The following is a 15611-nucleotide window of genomic DNA, read 5'->3' as shown; positions in this document are numbered from 1 at the left end:
TAAACTATTCGCTATAATCTTTTCCAGGTATTACCAGAACTACAAAGCGGAGAGGCAACAACCTTATCTAGCGCGCCTTCCAGCGTTGCTTCCTTCCGATGTTTCACTTTAAATCCTTATTCTTATATTGTAAATATAGATATTGTATCACTCGTTCCTCCTGCCAAACTATTCCTTTCTTCTTCAAAATATCCACCAACTCGTTCCACTGAACTCTGTCGAAAGCTTATCCCAAATCAATAAAACAAGCACAAATTTCTCTACCTTTCTCAAAATGTCTTTTCTCTACGTTTCCAATACCAGCTCTCGTTTCTTTTTCTCTTCTAAAGACGATCTGTTCCTCCTAAATCGAACTATCAGACTTCTCCTGTAGCCTATTATACAGCACTTTCAGCACTATTTTAGCTTCATGGGAAACTGGGCATATAAATTTTTAAAAGGACAAGAGCGCCGAAATAAACATCTAATTACTCTGTATTCAAGGACATTCCAGTATCACCCAAAATGAGATTACAGAGAAACTGATGAAGAAGACTGTGACAGAAGTCTCACCTTTTTGTACGATTGTGATTCAGGTGAAAATCTTAATTATTATTGAGCAAATGAGGTGATATAGAAAACCTTAATTGTTAATTGTAGTGCAGATAAGGTAATACAGGGAAATTACAGACATTACGTGTAATGCACGCATCCCACCGTTTCAAAAGTGTACCGATATCTCGTGAAAAGAATTCTTTTGTTGTGATTGCAGCCACTTGTGCATCACGGTTTTCCCTTCTTCATAGCTTGTAAAATGCGTGTCACCCAGCACTCCTTTCAGCTCTCTGAACACATGAAAGCCGCTCGGGATGATGTTTGGTGAGTAAGGTTGATGTTTAAGACGTCTAAATTTCATATTCAGTATTGTTGTTAAAACTGTTGATATCGGTTGGACGGGTATTGCGAGGATGAGCATTGCCGTGTCGGAACAGAACACGTGCAATCAGAAGTCACCCAAAGAGAGAGAGAGAGAGAGAGAGAGAGAGAGAGAGAGAGAGAGAGAGAGGGGTAGAGAAGAGAGAGGGTGTGTGGCTTTTCTTTTCGATAGTTACGAGTCAAATTTTTCTGATTTTGGCGAAGAGCTGCGGCCCTATTACTCACTCGATCTTTTCGTTTCAGAGTTGTTGAGAGTACACCATCTGCTGTAACAGGTTGAGAAATCCATTGCTTTCGACATAGAAACGATCCAGAAATTTCTCAGAGGTGTCGACGCGACGACCTCTCAAGTCAGCAGTCAACTGAAGTGGCACTCGTTTTGCAAATGCGTTACGGAATCGTAGCACATCATAGACAATATTAATGTGCTGAGCGAACATTAGTAAACCGCAGCAGTGGCTAATTCCGTTTACAGTAACACTCGGGATTTTTCTTCACGATCTCAATCACTGCGACAGTGTTTTTGTTGATCATTACGCGTCGTGCCTGTCCTGGGTATGTAGCGTCTTTCACAAAAGTTATGGCTCTTTCAAAAATTTCTGCGCCACTCCTCACACTTGCTTTCATTCTGCGGCGCATTTCCGCGGGTTTAACAGCTTCACTTCTCAACAAACGTATCAAAGATCGTTAGTCCAACGGGGTGCAATTCGACAACGGGGCGGCCATCTTTGGACTCAAACGGCTTCCTGTTCTGTGATGCATTAACAGGCTGGCAACTGTTGGTCATATCTCAGGACACAAGGATAACTCCTCTCTCAGCTACCAGATGTTAGTGGAACTTTTAGGAGTTTTATTTCAGTTTTAAGGGTTTCATTTGAATCACCCTTGTACAAACTTCACAACAACTTTCAAGAAACAAATTTGTGTATTAGTGGCAGTTCTCCCGACTAACAGTCTACATCTACATACACACTCCGTACACTGCTGTGATGTCCATAGCAGAGTGTACCATTGTACTAAATGCCATTCTTCTCAAGAATGACTGGTTAAATACCTCTGTGAACACTATAATTAATCTTGTCTCCGTAGTCCATAATGGAGAGATCAAATGGGTCTGAAGAACACTGCCTGACAAAAAAAGTCAAGCACACAGAAGAGGAGCAAAAACGAAATGAAACTTCACAGGCTGAGAAAGGGTATGCCGGCCGCGGTGGCCGTGCGGTTCTAGGCACTTCAGTCCAGAACCGCGTGACTGCTACGGTCGCAGGTTCGAATCCTGCCTCGGGCATGTATGTGTGTGATGTCCTTAGGTTAGTTAGGTTTAAGTAGTTCTAAGTTCTAGGGGACTGATGACCTCAGATGTTAAGTCTCATAGTGCTCGGAGCCATTTGAACCATTTTTTTTTTTTTTTTTTTTTTTTTTGAGAAAAGGTATGGGATGTTATTTCAGTGATTACAAAATCGAGTCAAATTTACAACTAAATTGTCAGTAAAAGCCCACTTAACAGAATGACGTTGCACCCATTCTGGCCTGGATGTAATCAGTGGTTTGGCTGGGAAAAGTTTCACAATGCAGTTGTATGCTCTCATGTGTAGCGGCACCACCGTTTAAGGTAGAAGATTCGGTGCAATATTTCTGAGCGCACAAGTTACAGCCAGGTGCGGGCCAGTTTGTGAGTGAGTTACTCTTACCAGCGGTTGTGAAGTAGAATGGAGGCCACAGAGCCGTTGAACCGATGAAAACAGTAAACGTAGCGGTTTGCATGGCGCAAGTTACAGGCAGAAGGGGCCCACTGGCCCAACCTTGGTGTTATGAGTACATGACTCGGAGCAGCACGTTAGCAAAACAGAGGCACACAGCCGCGTATAAATAGGTGCTGGTTTTCTAATGAGGGGCATTCAAGTGTGGCAGCTCTCCTGGATGGCGTGGCGTGTCACACCACTGACTACACGCAGCAGCAGATGGGGCACCAGCGATCCAGTCCACGGTGGGTCACTGGTTAGACTCTCTGAGGCCAACGCAGAGTCCGTAGCCAGCCAGTGGCGGGCCACTCCATGGCTCGATACCGCGGGCAGTCTTGTTGGCTCCCACCACACGCCGGAGACACCCAGAGGCGAAGGCCACTGAGTCGGCTGCCAGTGCATCCTGACGTCATCAAAACTCCACAGCCGTTCACGGCCGGCTCGCTGTAGTACATTGCAAGGGTCGCTGAGGTAGCCCTTCCATGCCAAGCTGTTTTACAGACAGCGAAGTGGCGTCCTCAGCATTGCAGGACCCTGTGACACAGACACAGGGGAACGCAATACTGTAGCTGGGAATAATAAAACACTTGAATATCACAGCCGAGTGTTAATATGGCGCATCCTGGCAGTTTCCATCCATGTCCAACATTCCTCCACTGCATACCAACATCTACATTTGGCAGTGACATCTACACATGAGTTCAGCTGTCCCACAACTGCTGTAACTGGTTTCAGGTTTACTAGACACTGTCACTAGGAAACAGTTGATGTCTACTCTAGTCCCAGACATGTTGTATCGGGGACAGATCTGGAGAATTTGCTTGTAGTATGTCAGTATCATACAGGCAGCTCACTGAGACAGGTGCTGTGTGGGAATGGGCAGTGTCCTGTTGAGAAAAAGTATCACCATATTTTCAAATGAGGGTAATACATGACGACAAATCAGTTCCTTCACTCACTCCCAGCCATGATCTGAGCCATACCTGATGGCTCCCCACATCCTTTCCAAAACATTGGAAGAATGGGACCTCTCCACAGGTTACTCCCCATATACTCTGGCAATGGCTGTTGGGGGTAGCGCAAAACTTTGTTTCATCGCTGAACACAATATAATGTTTCAACAGCAGTACATGCTTCCCAGACACGGCACCACTTCAAATACCGCCATTTGTGTTGCGGCATTAACGGCAGCGTATGTACAGGACGGCAGTTCTCTAGTCCATCTTCTGCTAGTCTCCAGCCAATGGTGTGGAACGACACAGAATGTTGATCTGCGTAATCATTATTCATTCTCGGGTAAAATGTCAGTGTAAAGTACACCAGCCCATGCTACAATGCCTGAATTTAGTTGGACATCGTTATATTACGTCACAAAACGATTAAACATAAAAACTGAAAAGAATGGATGAACTTTTTACGCAATAGTGCATTTTTTAATGATCCAGTGATGCGGGCTTTATAAATGCGTACACTTGACTATGTAAATAGCCTTAGCATGCCTGAAAATTGAAAACGACTCCCATCTAGCCCCCCCCCTTTCCTCCCCAGCATTTTCCCTGCTCCCGACACAGGTTTTTGGGGGCTACAAACAACCCCCACTCCGCTCCCCTCTCTCTCAAAAGCCTCATGCAACTCACGGAGGTAGTATGGCTTGAGTATCTGTGCAGTGCAGATGGCGGTACAGGAGATGAAACGATAATGGATGGGCATCTGTAGTGAAGCTATACAAGTTATTGTTCCTGAAGAGGGGCAGCAGCATTTTTGGTAGTTACAGCGGCAATGGTTTGGTTGACTGATCTGGCTTTATGATATTAGCCAAGATGGCCTTGCTGTGTTGGTACTGGGAGCAGCTGAAAGCAAGGGAAGATACAGCCATTATTGCTCCCGAAGACATCCATCTCTGCTGTGTGGTTACATGATTATGGTGTCCTCTTGAGTAAAGTATTTCGGATGTAAAATAGTCCCCCATTCAGATTACCAGGCAGGGCTACAAAGAACAACATCGTCGTCAGGAGCAACAAAACTGGAATTCTAAGCACCGGAGCTGGTAGGTTGGTAAAAGAATTTAAAGTTACATGTACAGGGAAATACTGAAGTGTGGTGGCAGGAAAACAGGACTTCTAGTAAGGTTTTTTGTCTTTTCTGTGATTTCATTCCACCTCGCCCCATTTGGGCGGGATGAGGGAGGGGGAGGGGGGAGACAGCAGTACACTCCACCTGCTCTTCAGCCAGGGAACTATATTCACTTCGGCGCCGACATATAAACATGAAGACATAGTGACAATAGTTTTAAAATAGTGGTGAAATAGGAGGATTATGAAAGACTAACGTAATAAGGCTGGCTGAATAGCTTAAAAGCAGTGCTAAAAGTATACTTAGACAGCACAGTTTAAAATACACGTGAAGAACACTAAAAATACTCGAAAAAAAACACTGGAACAACACAGAACAACATAGAAGAAACACTGATCATTAAAATGGAGCACAGCATATTTTCACTGAAACTCGAAAGGACCTGGGGGATGCTAAACGAAAGGAAAGGTTGGAGAGATTGATGGGGATTGGAAATGAGAACTAGTAAGAGGTGGCAACGACAATGAGATAGGGTTTGTTGTTGCGGGACAGGGAGAGGGGGGTAGCTGGCATTGGGATCTGTGAATTTGAAAGGAAAAGGGAGTGGGTATCGACTGGGAGTAGGAAAAGGAGGAGGTGTGGAAGAGGGGAGAGGAGGAGGAGGGAGCCCCTGGGAGGGTGGGGAGGGCAGGGAGGGCAGGGGTGGATTCAGAGTTAATAGAAGAGGTATATTTCAGGGCGGGGTTCATGGTCTGGGAGAGGTTGGTGGTTGAAATTTCATTGGGAGAGGATGTGGAGGATGTGCAGGTGAATCATTGGTGGGGTGTGTAAGGTAGATGCACCGGGAATCACACCCACAGAAGGGTGCATTTTTGCAACCAAGTTCTTCTGGGCTGAACTATTCCCTCATGACTCACTACCGGTCCTCAATGCTTCGGTTCTGCTAGGAAATACTAAATAAGCTCGCCTGCAAACCTACCTGGATTAACACACGTAGAAGAAAGGATATAGCACAGAAATAACTTAGACATAGCTTATATGTTATGAGGGAACTTCAAAAAGTGGGCAACACGTTATTACGGCGGGGCAAGCAACTTTTATTGAATGCCGCACTACACATCATTGTGACACTGCTACATGAGACTACTTCTCAACGTAGTCGTCTAGTCCCTGTGAACAACAGTCGGAACAGCGTTCTACAAGTCGTTGAGTTCCTTGGCCATAGAAATTCACTCCTTGGTCACTGAACTAGAACTGTTGATAAAATATCGATACATTTTCCAAGAGTTATCTATATATATCTGCGATGCCTTTTTCCATCGATATATCGATGTAGTGTTATGAAAATAACGGTATGGAGTACCGATATTTTTCATTTCATTCATATCATTTTTGCCCTTACGGACAGTGTCTGAACTCAAATACCTCATGATGACACAATTTTCACTTCTTTCCTTTCTTCCTTTTCTCTTCCCAAAATCTCTTCGTCCTTTGACTATGCTCTTGTTTCCTTTGTTCTGTCCATAATGCTCCCTTCTCTTCTCATTTACCATAAATTTTGCGTTCCTAATTTTGTTCATAAATTCCTTTCTGTCTTTTATCATTTGTTTGTTGATCCCCAGCTGCCTTATGTCTCCCTCTATTTCATGATACTAATTTGTTTCAAGGCTTGAATGTTTTACTACATCAAACATTGCCGGCCGCGGTGGTCTAGCGGTTCTAGGCGCTCGGTCCCGAACCGCGCGACTGCTACGGTCGCAGGTTCGAATCCTGCCTCGGGCATGGGTGTGTGTGATGTCCTTAGGTTAGTTAGGTTTAAGTAGTTCTAAGTTCTAGGGGACTGATGACCACAGATGTTAAGTCCCATAGTGCTCAGAGCCATTTGAACCATTGAACATCAAAGATTCTCTTTGTAAGTCTGGTGTTGCCCGTTCTCTGTATGTGTCCGTAGAAATTTAGTCGCCGTTTTCTGATCATATCTGTGAGTCTGTCAGTGTGTTGGTATAACTCATTGATAAGTCTCTTTATCCATATGCCATCTTTGTGTATTGGTCCGAATATTTTCCTGAGAATTTTGCGTTCAATTTTTCTCTCTCTGTCAATATTTTTATTTTATATTACCTTTTTTCACAGTTTTCGGTAATATTTGAAGTTGTTTCTTTGAAATGTTAGTAGAATATAATTTTAGTTTCACTGTGTGAAGGAGTCATACTACTTTTTGAACTTTCATCTCGTCCAACCTTTCTCTTTGACTTTGTGAAACAAGTATATATGTGGCACAAAAGAAGAAATCAGGTTGAACTGGGTGGAGGCTGGAGAGGGGGGGGGGGACTTGTAAATGAAATAACAAGATTCCCGATCTAGAAAAAAAACTGTGCTGTTTCTTCACATCGACATTCTTCAAAAATGTTTGCTGAAAATGATGAACAAAAATCTACATGACAAGAATGGTCTCTGTTATGGGTGGAGTCGTGTGAAGGGAAATGCTGACGTAATCGGCGCTCGAAGCTACCAACAGAAACTGCAACGTAGAGCTTCACTAAAAGCTTCAGCTTGACTTTACAACTGCTAGGTTGCTGGAGTTAGCAGAAATGAAAAAACTGGGAAGTCGACATGAAGTGTGCCGGACATATCCGATATGTGGCGAAACCGAAAGACGGACCCATTTTTTCGGCAGAGGCGAGATGTGTCTCCATTCCATTGTTATAGGTGTGAATGATGGATCGTATCTCATCATTCGTAATGATGTAGCATATGAAACCATTTGCCTGCAGCGGAGTACTCCTCAGAGAAGTTCAGACACGGCGGGTGTTGCGAATCTGTTCTTCGATTGCCTGTACAACTGTCTGTAACCGATGTACACGGCCCTCCTTTCCCATCAGCATCACACACGTCTGCGCGGCCTTGGCTAAACATTGCATTTGTTCTATACACCGCCAGAATTTCACGGCGAGACCGTGTGTAATTTAAACGTTTTGCTCATTAGTATTGTAATGTCTCGAAAAATTTCAATTTTGTAGTATGTTTCTAGATGACACGTCATTTTACTCGCATACTGTAATGAACCCACTTATCTGCACTGCAGCAGATATGTGTGTACAGGAAACCCGGAACATCTATTCTCTTCTGACAATGTTCCACTCTCGTTGCTCAATAGTCTCAGCGTGAAACGACACATAACTTAGTGTCTGAGGACCCTATGTATTTCCAGAATGTGTGTCGTTCCTGGGAAGCTGATGTTGGCAAGCCTGCAGGAAAGTATCCTCCTTTAGAATGATGGATTAACGGGCAGTCGTACCAGCGCTAGTCAGCTCCTTACAATGAGATACAGGAACTTCCGCTCAACGTAAGTGACATGAGCCCACAGGCGTCGGCTGGGGTACATACCGGGGAAAACAACAACAACGCTTGAAGGCCAAAACTTCGAATACATGGAAGTTGTGGGGAGTAGGGGCATGCACCATTTCTCTAATAAAAGCCTTTTTTTACCTTTAAAATTTTACCACTTTATTAACGTGATTTAAAAGTAGTAAGTGACCTTTGGTTATCATGAACAACAAGATCCTCAATATAGTTTGTTAATGACATTTCCTGAAGTATTATTTTAACAGATCAAAGAACAGCTCTCAGAATCAATTTACAATGCTTAAAACTCGAAATCCCTTTTCAAGCAGAGAAAAAAATTCAAATTGCATAATGCAAGGTTAAATGAAAGATTAAACGCCATATGGCAATACCTAAATTTTCGTAGGTTTCAGTTGTGAGCTCTAAAGGCAATAATATATTGATCACAAAATTTGTAATTAAAACGACCTAAACACAATAAAATCTGATTACTATCAACGTAAACTCAAACCCCGTAGCCTCTACGATGCGCGCCGTATCACAAAATATTTTCCTTCCTTTTAAACACTTTACACCATAAACCTCCCTACATGTGATGCATACTACACCAAAAGAATTATGACAACTAAGCATAGATGTTATAATTAACCAGGCATGTAATCTTTCGCTTCAAAAATAAATAAAAAACACAAATCAACTCTTAATCTCAGTGATTACATCCGTTAAAAAAATGTACAATACATATCTTTTTATTTCGTCGTAGATCATGCGCCGTTGTGCACCGTGCTCTCTTTTCAAGATCACATGCGGCACAGGAAAGATTTTCCACGATGTACAGAACGTTAACAGGGCTCAACCAACTTACACAAATTGCACACTGGGATTATACGTCGATGCAGATGCGGCTCGTAAATCTTAAAACGGGCGAGGGAGTAGATGCGGTACTACTGAACACTTCGACTATACCGCATCACACCAGATACCAGTATGGTGGGGTGGACAAGAGACAAATCAACAACTGTTGCAAGACAACCTCAGCAAGACAGTAAGAAAATATTTGGGACTTTAAACTATTAGGCGGGCCACACCAAACCACAGAATGACGCCCCAAATTAAATTATGAAAATACTACAGACGATTTCGCCACGACAAGTTTCTACTTACCAAATTTCTATTTACCAAATACCATAAGAGGAGAACTGCAATTAACACGATCCATAAGCGTTCAACTGAAAAGCTCCGCAGTCAATCTTTCCCTTACTACAAACACTTAACAGTACCTTCAAAGTTCACTCGTGGACACTACCAGAGGTTCAGTTGCTCGTTATAACTGTAGATAACAAAGTTTAACACGCAATGATTCGGTCCTTCACTTAGCTCCACCTTGGATCCAAAACAGTCGTTTACTTTAAAGCAGCTAAATAGATGACAATGCCGATATCAACGCTCTCCTCCCAAGCAGTGCTGTAACCGGAGACTGCAGTACCGAAGCAAAGCTTACACCACTCAGAAGTCTGATACACGTGCCACCAACGTGCACCTTTCTAGAATTTTTGTGTTCACCTCATACACCAGACTTGCCGTAATTCTTCGTCGGAATCCAAGGGCAGAACCAAGAAATCACTTTCAAGCCCTTGAGTGACCACACGATGACCGCCATCGGGACAACACCGGCCTTTCCACACTAGGATCTTCGAGCCCACGGCGTTCCCTCCCCAACCGACTGCTTCTGCCGGGCCCACCGACCAAGCGGCCTTGCCCTCCGACACCGACATCGCTCTTCACGCATAGTCTATCCCTAATCCATAATCCCCTTCTTCCTCGTTCTGGAGCGCGGGAACCCAACTCGCCAAAGAATATGCGGTGACCAGAGACTCCAGTCCGATCTCGATATTGACATCGCGGCGAGTACTGAGAAGGCGGATGGTTTCAAAAACCAAATAAAATTAAATAGCGAGCTCTACCGGCTCAGTAAGTACCAATCGCATATTCCCCATTAGTACTATTTGTGTAAGTCATAGGTCATTTTATCTGTGGTCGGCTTAGAACCTGAACCCAGTCCGTGATCAAATAAATATTTACAGAATATCGGGAAAGAGTTTCTTTTTTAATACCATAATCTTAAAATGGGGTGGTTGTTCAACAGTCTGCTAGAGACGTGGATATCCTTCCACAGTTGTCGTGTCTCCAGTGCTAAAGACGTGTATACACTGATCAGCCAAACATTATCACCACTGCCCAAAAGGACGTTGAATGCCGCCTGGTGACTTTGAGGCCACGTGACGCGGTAACAAAAGTGTGTACGCGTAGCAGACATGGACGGGGCATCACCCTAGCGAAAATATGGACTGCAAGTGGGGAAATCCATTCAGATAAGCGACTTTGACAAAGGGTATTGAGACGCCCGCTAAACCAGCTGGGCAGAACAGGTAATAGGATTGTGGAAAGGGCCAAGGATTGAGGTCAGTTTCTGCTTTTAATTGTCGTATATTTTAATTTAATAACCTTTACAACCAAAACGGCACATAGCCGAATCTTTACCGAATGCAATTCTTTCGCGTCTGAAGGCCTCCAACAAGATAAAAATACAATTAAGATAGCAATAAAATAATTAAAAAAACAACATACGCGAAGTGCAATACAAATGGTTGAGGGGCACAATTAAATTCCAAAATTTTATAATATATTACTATAGGCCTTTAAAGTCATAAGGCCAATAAGAAATCTTAAAAAAATAAAAAATTCAATTAAGATAGCAATAAAATAATTTAAAGAAGCAACATATGCAAGGTGCAATACCAATGGCTGAGGGCCACAATCAACCTTCAAAATTTAAAGGCAGAAGGCAGCAGTGTTTAAGCTTGAAAGATAAATTTAGAAATTAATTTTGCAAAATGTAAAGAAAAAAAAACAAATAACCATAAGCCTAAAATTTAAAATAGCTGACAACAGATAATTAAACACCGGTGGCGCTCAGAAGGCCTCCAGGGAGGTCGGTCTGCACCCGTTCACTTAGGTGAGACAGGTGCTGAGCCCAATTTCACTTGATCTGTTGGAAAAACGACTTGTTTCCCGTCAATCAGTACATGAGAACTCAAACTGGTAATGTTACAAACGTGATAATCCACAATGGAGTACTAGCTATCAAAATTACACACCACGTTGGACAGTGAGAACAGGTGAGGAAAGGACGCTGCCTGAAATTATGTTAGCGGCCAGGGCAGGTAACCAAACACAATCGGTCACTAGGCAGAAAATTCCGCTGGTACACTTGAATTTGAAACACGGTAATGGTTAGCTTCGCTCAAAGAACACTGCCTGAATCTACGTCAGTGCCCAGGGCAGGTAACCAGAACACTAGCGGCTACAAGACGGAAAATTCCACTGGTGCACTCAACTCGTAGTCGACCAAAATAGTTAATTGCACCACATGGCGGCTAACTCTCAGCAGTAGAGCCACTCCGTGCTGCTCACCGGAAAACCTCCCCAACAGCAAACCACCGAAGCGTACCACCACAACATGAATAGAAGTGGCTTGGGTAGTTGAAACCACTACTCAACTTTGACGTCCTGGGTCGGTGAACCACGACGCTCGTAGCGATCGAAAAAATGGCTCTGAGCACTATGGGACTCAACTGCTGAGGTCATTAGTCCCCAAGAACTTAGAACTAGTTAAACCTAACTAACCTAAGGACATCACAAACATCCATGCCTGAGGCAGGATTCGAACCTGCGACAGTAGCGGTCATGCGGTTCCAGACTGCAGCGCCTTTAACCACACGGCCACTTTGGCCGGCTCGTAGCGATCGGACAGCTCCACACACGCTCCGACACTGCGCAGGGACTGCCAGCGGACCCAGCCGACTGCACCGCATGGAGATAAGTTCCCTCGTCCGCAACAACCGACCGACTGCCTGCACACCCTCTAGCCGGAAACTATATGCACCAAACCAAAGATGGTACACGGCGCAAATATCGATACACATCACTGCTGCCACACGTAGAAGGAAGAAGAACCACTACGTAACCGCGACAAGGGTGGGAAACCAAAGACAGATAGACAGCGAAGTTCACGAAAACGCATAGTTGGGAGAGAGCTCGGCTGAGGCATGTTATTATTACGCAGAGCCTCTCAACGAGTGTCTCGAATGTTCACGAGCTACTGTCGTGAGCAACTACAGAAAGAGAAAGACAGTGAAACTACCACTAGGCTCTAAATGGTTGGACGTCCACGACTCTTCACATGACGCGGGGTTCGGAGGCTTGTCTGTTCTGTAAAACAGTGTATGTGGTGATGGGTGGCATCTCCACCGAAAGAACACAGTCCTGGTGCATGCACAAGTGTTTCGGAACACACTTTCCATCGTACATTGAGCAACATAGAGCTCTGCAGCAGACCATCCCGACGTGTTTATACATTGACCCAACGACATCGTCAGTTACGATTTCAGTGGCCGAGGGACCATCGGGATTCGATCGTCGATAAATGGAAACGTGTCGGCTCGTCGGGGGATGAGTTACATTTTTGCTACACCCAGTCGATAGTCGTCTCCACAAACGTCGCTATCGAGGTGAATAGCGGGTCGAAACGTGCAGCGTGCTGCGGACGCTGGTTGGGGGGAATCGCAGTATACTAAGGGAGACATTCTCCTGCGCTTGCATGGGACCTTGTGTTATAATGACGACACGCAACAACTGCGAACCACCTGCATCCCTTCATGCTTGATGTCTTCCCCGACGGCGATGTTTTCTTTCAGCAGTATAATTGTCCGCTCCTCGAAGCCAGAACCGTGCTACACTGGTCTGACGAGCGCTATAGTGAACTCACGCTGATGTCTCGGTGACAAAACACGCCTGAAGTGTTCCTGGAGAACCTATCTGAGTCGCTATTGGGTGCCATCACCAGGTACGCAAAACAGCGGCCCGTTTTTTGGGCGAATTACTGACCTGTGCGTAGACATCTAATGTCACGTACCTCCACAAACCTACCGACAAACTGTCGGGTCTCTGATACGCGAAATCAGTAACGTTTTTCGTTTCAAAGACGGAAAAAGAAGTAATTATGCAGATGGTCGTAATGTTTTGGCTCATCAGCGTATACGACAAGAGCTGAGCGTGCCAGAGGTGTTAACGCAGTACGTATGCGTTTCGAGTTTTCCTCAGTAAATGCAAGCTATAAAACACTCACTATTTGTGTACGGTTTGTACACAAGTCATACCTCTTCCACCACTTCCATGAAATGACAACAAATGCAGTAGGTACAGTTCGCATGAACAGGAAAGGTGCGCCAAAACCTGAAGCCAAACAGCAAAAAGGTGGGATAGAATTTAGCTGAACAGACGTTATGATGGCTTTCAAGTGGCATGACAAAAGGGACGTATGTATGTTGACGACATGCGAAACAGCTACAACCAAATCGGCTCTAGAGATGGACCACCGACTTACCACCGAAAAATTTAAACCAAAACGTGTGTTGCATTACGATTCTCTGGTTGCATTGGACAAACACGACATGCTACTTAACTCGACAAAATGTGTTCGAAAAGCACTGGTATGATACACAAAACTCTTTTTTCATGTCCTACACATGTGCGTGCTATATTGACACATTATTTACAAGGATAATACCGGAATGAATAAAAATGTTCAAATGCGTGTGAAATCTTATGGGACTTAACTGCTAAGGTCATCAGTCCTTAAGCTTACACAATACTTAACCTAAATTATCTTAAGGACAAACACACCCACCCATGCCCGAGGGAGGACTCGAACCTCCGCCAAGACCAGCCGCACAGTCCATGACTGCAGCGTCTTAGACCGCTCGGCTAATCACGCGCGGCCCGGAATGAATATTTCAGACATCGAATCTCAGTTTCATTCGTGAGGGTTCAAGAGACATACCACTAAAAAAGGAAAACAGCAGGGTGTTGTCGATCAGACGAGGAAAATCCAAAGCGGCTTCGAGAAAGACACTTTCCAGGCACCATTGTGTCGTCAGCAAAACAACACGGACCTGCAATGAGGTGCATAATATGCAGTAAGGACAAGAAACGAAAGGAATCGCGTTACTGAAGTAAACAATATAAAGTGGGCTGCGTTTTGCCTTGTTTCGAAATAAATCGTACAAAAAACTTTCTGAAATGTGCTTCTTTGTAATATCATCCATTTTTTAAGAACTTCAACAGTACAGACTATTCCAAGCACAATTTTGTTTCAAGAAATTATCGTTGACAGTAAATACTGAATCAACCGGCAGGACTCAGCACAACCAGGAGCACCTCCGAAGATGTCCAACGTAGCTTTGGACGAAACGTCAGGGATAGAAGAGTTCCATGTACCACGGCCATACAACCCGGAAAAATTCTCAGCAGCTGAAACATCCGGTCGTGAAAGCCTTCATTCTGTAAATACAAAACGGCCTGCGACAGTAACGACAAAATGCAGCATACACTGAAGTGCTCGGGGTCGTACCGTCCCCCACCAAGGTGGGCATTGCCCGGTGAAGCGTCTTGACTGCACACTGTTATAGTATAGTCAGCAGTGAAAGCGTTTAAGAGTTGGTATTTAAAACACGTGAGTTTTCCCTCTGCGTGGTCAGTTAACCGAGTCCCAGATACAATCATCATTGCCTGTCGCGTGGAAAGCGAGACGTGGGCTGGTCCTGTATTTTCGTTTTGGCCGTGTACCGGTCGCCATCTACTACAAACATGTGGCGAAGAGCCGAACACATGAACGTACGCGGATACGGCGGGCGAACACGGCATCTCGTGTATTATGCGGCTGCACGCGTGTTTCCGTGGGCCCGTGACATCGCAGCTATCGACCGCAATTCCTTCGTGGGCCGCACGAAACGCTGTTTGTCGCAGACCGCGACCCACTTCGGGACGCACGTGCCGCTGAGAAATGCGGATTATGGCCTTGTGCCAATACAACAGCTGATTCCTCTTCTTATCTGCGATTATCAAATGGTTCAAATGGCTCTGAGGACTGTGGGACTTAACGTCTATGGTCATCAGTCCCCTAGAACTTAGAACTACTTAAACCTAACTAACCTAAGGACAGCACACAACACCCAGTCATCACGAGGCAGAGGAAATCCCTGACCTCGGCGGGAATCGAACCCGGGAACCCGGGCGCGGGAAGCGAGAACGCTACCGCACGACCACGAGCTGCGGACTATCTGTGACTATCCCTGGTACTCACATGTTGTAGCAATAACACAGACCATTTTTTCATCTACATTTGACGAGAATATAACTTAAAATTGAAATTCGTAGCCGGCCGCTGTGGCCCAGCGGTTCTAGGCACTTCAGTCAGGAACCGCGCTGCTGCTACAGTCGCAGGTTCGAATCCTGCCTCGGGCTTGGATGTGTGTGATGTCCTTAGGTTGGTTAGGTTTAAGTAGTTCTATGTCTACGGGACTGCTGACCTCAGATGTTAAGTCCCATAATGCTTAGAGCTATTTGAACCAATGTTTTTTTTCATTTACTTATCAAACCTTTATCTTACAGTTTTTAATGGATCATGCAACCAAG

The sequence above is a fragment of the Schistocerca serialis genome, chromosome 1, assembly GCF_023864345.2.
Source record: "Schistocerca serialis cubense isolate TAMUIC-IGC-003099 chromosome 1, iqSchSeri2.2, whole genome shotgun sequence".
Lineage (NCBI taxonomy): Eukaryota > Metazoa > Arthropoda > Insecta > Orthoptera > Acrididae > Schistocerca > Schistocerca serialis.
The sequence above is the reverse complement of the archived record's forward strand: the minus strand, read 5'-3'. Positions refer to the sequence as shown.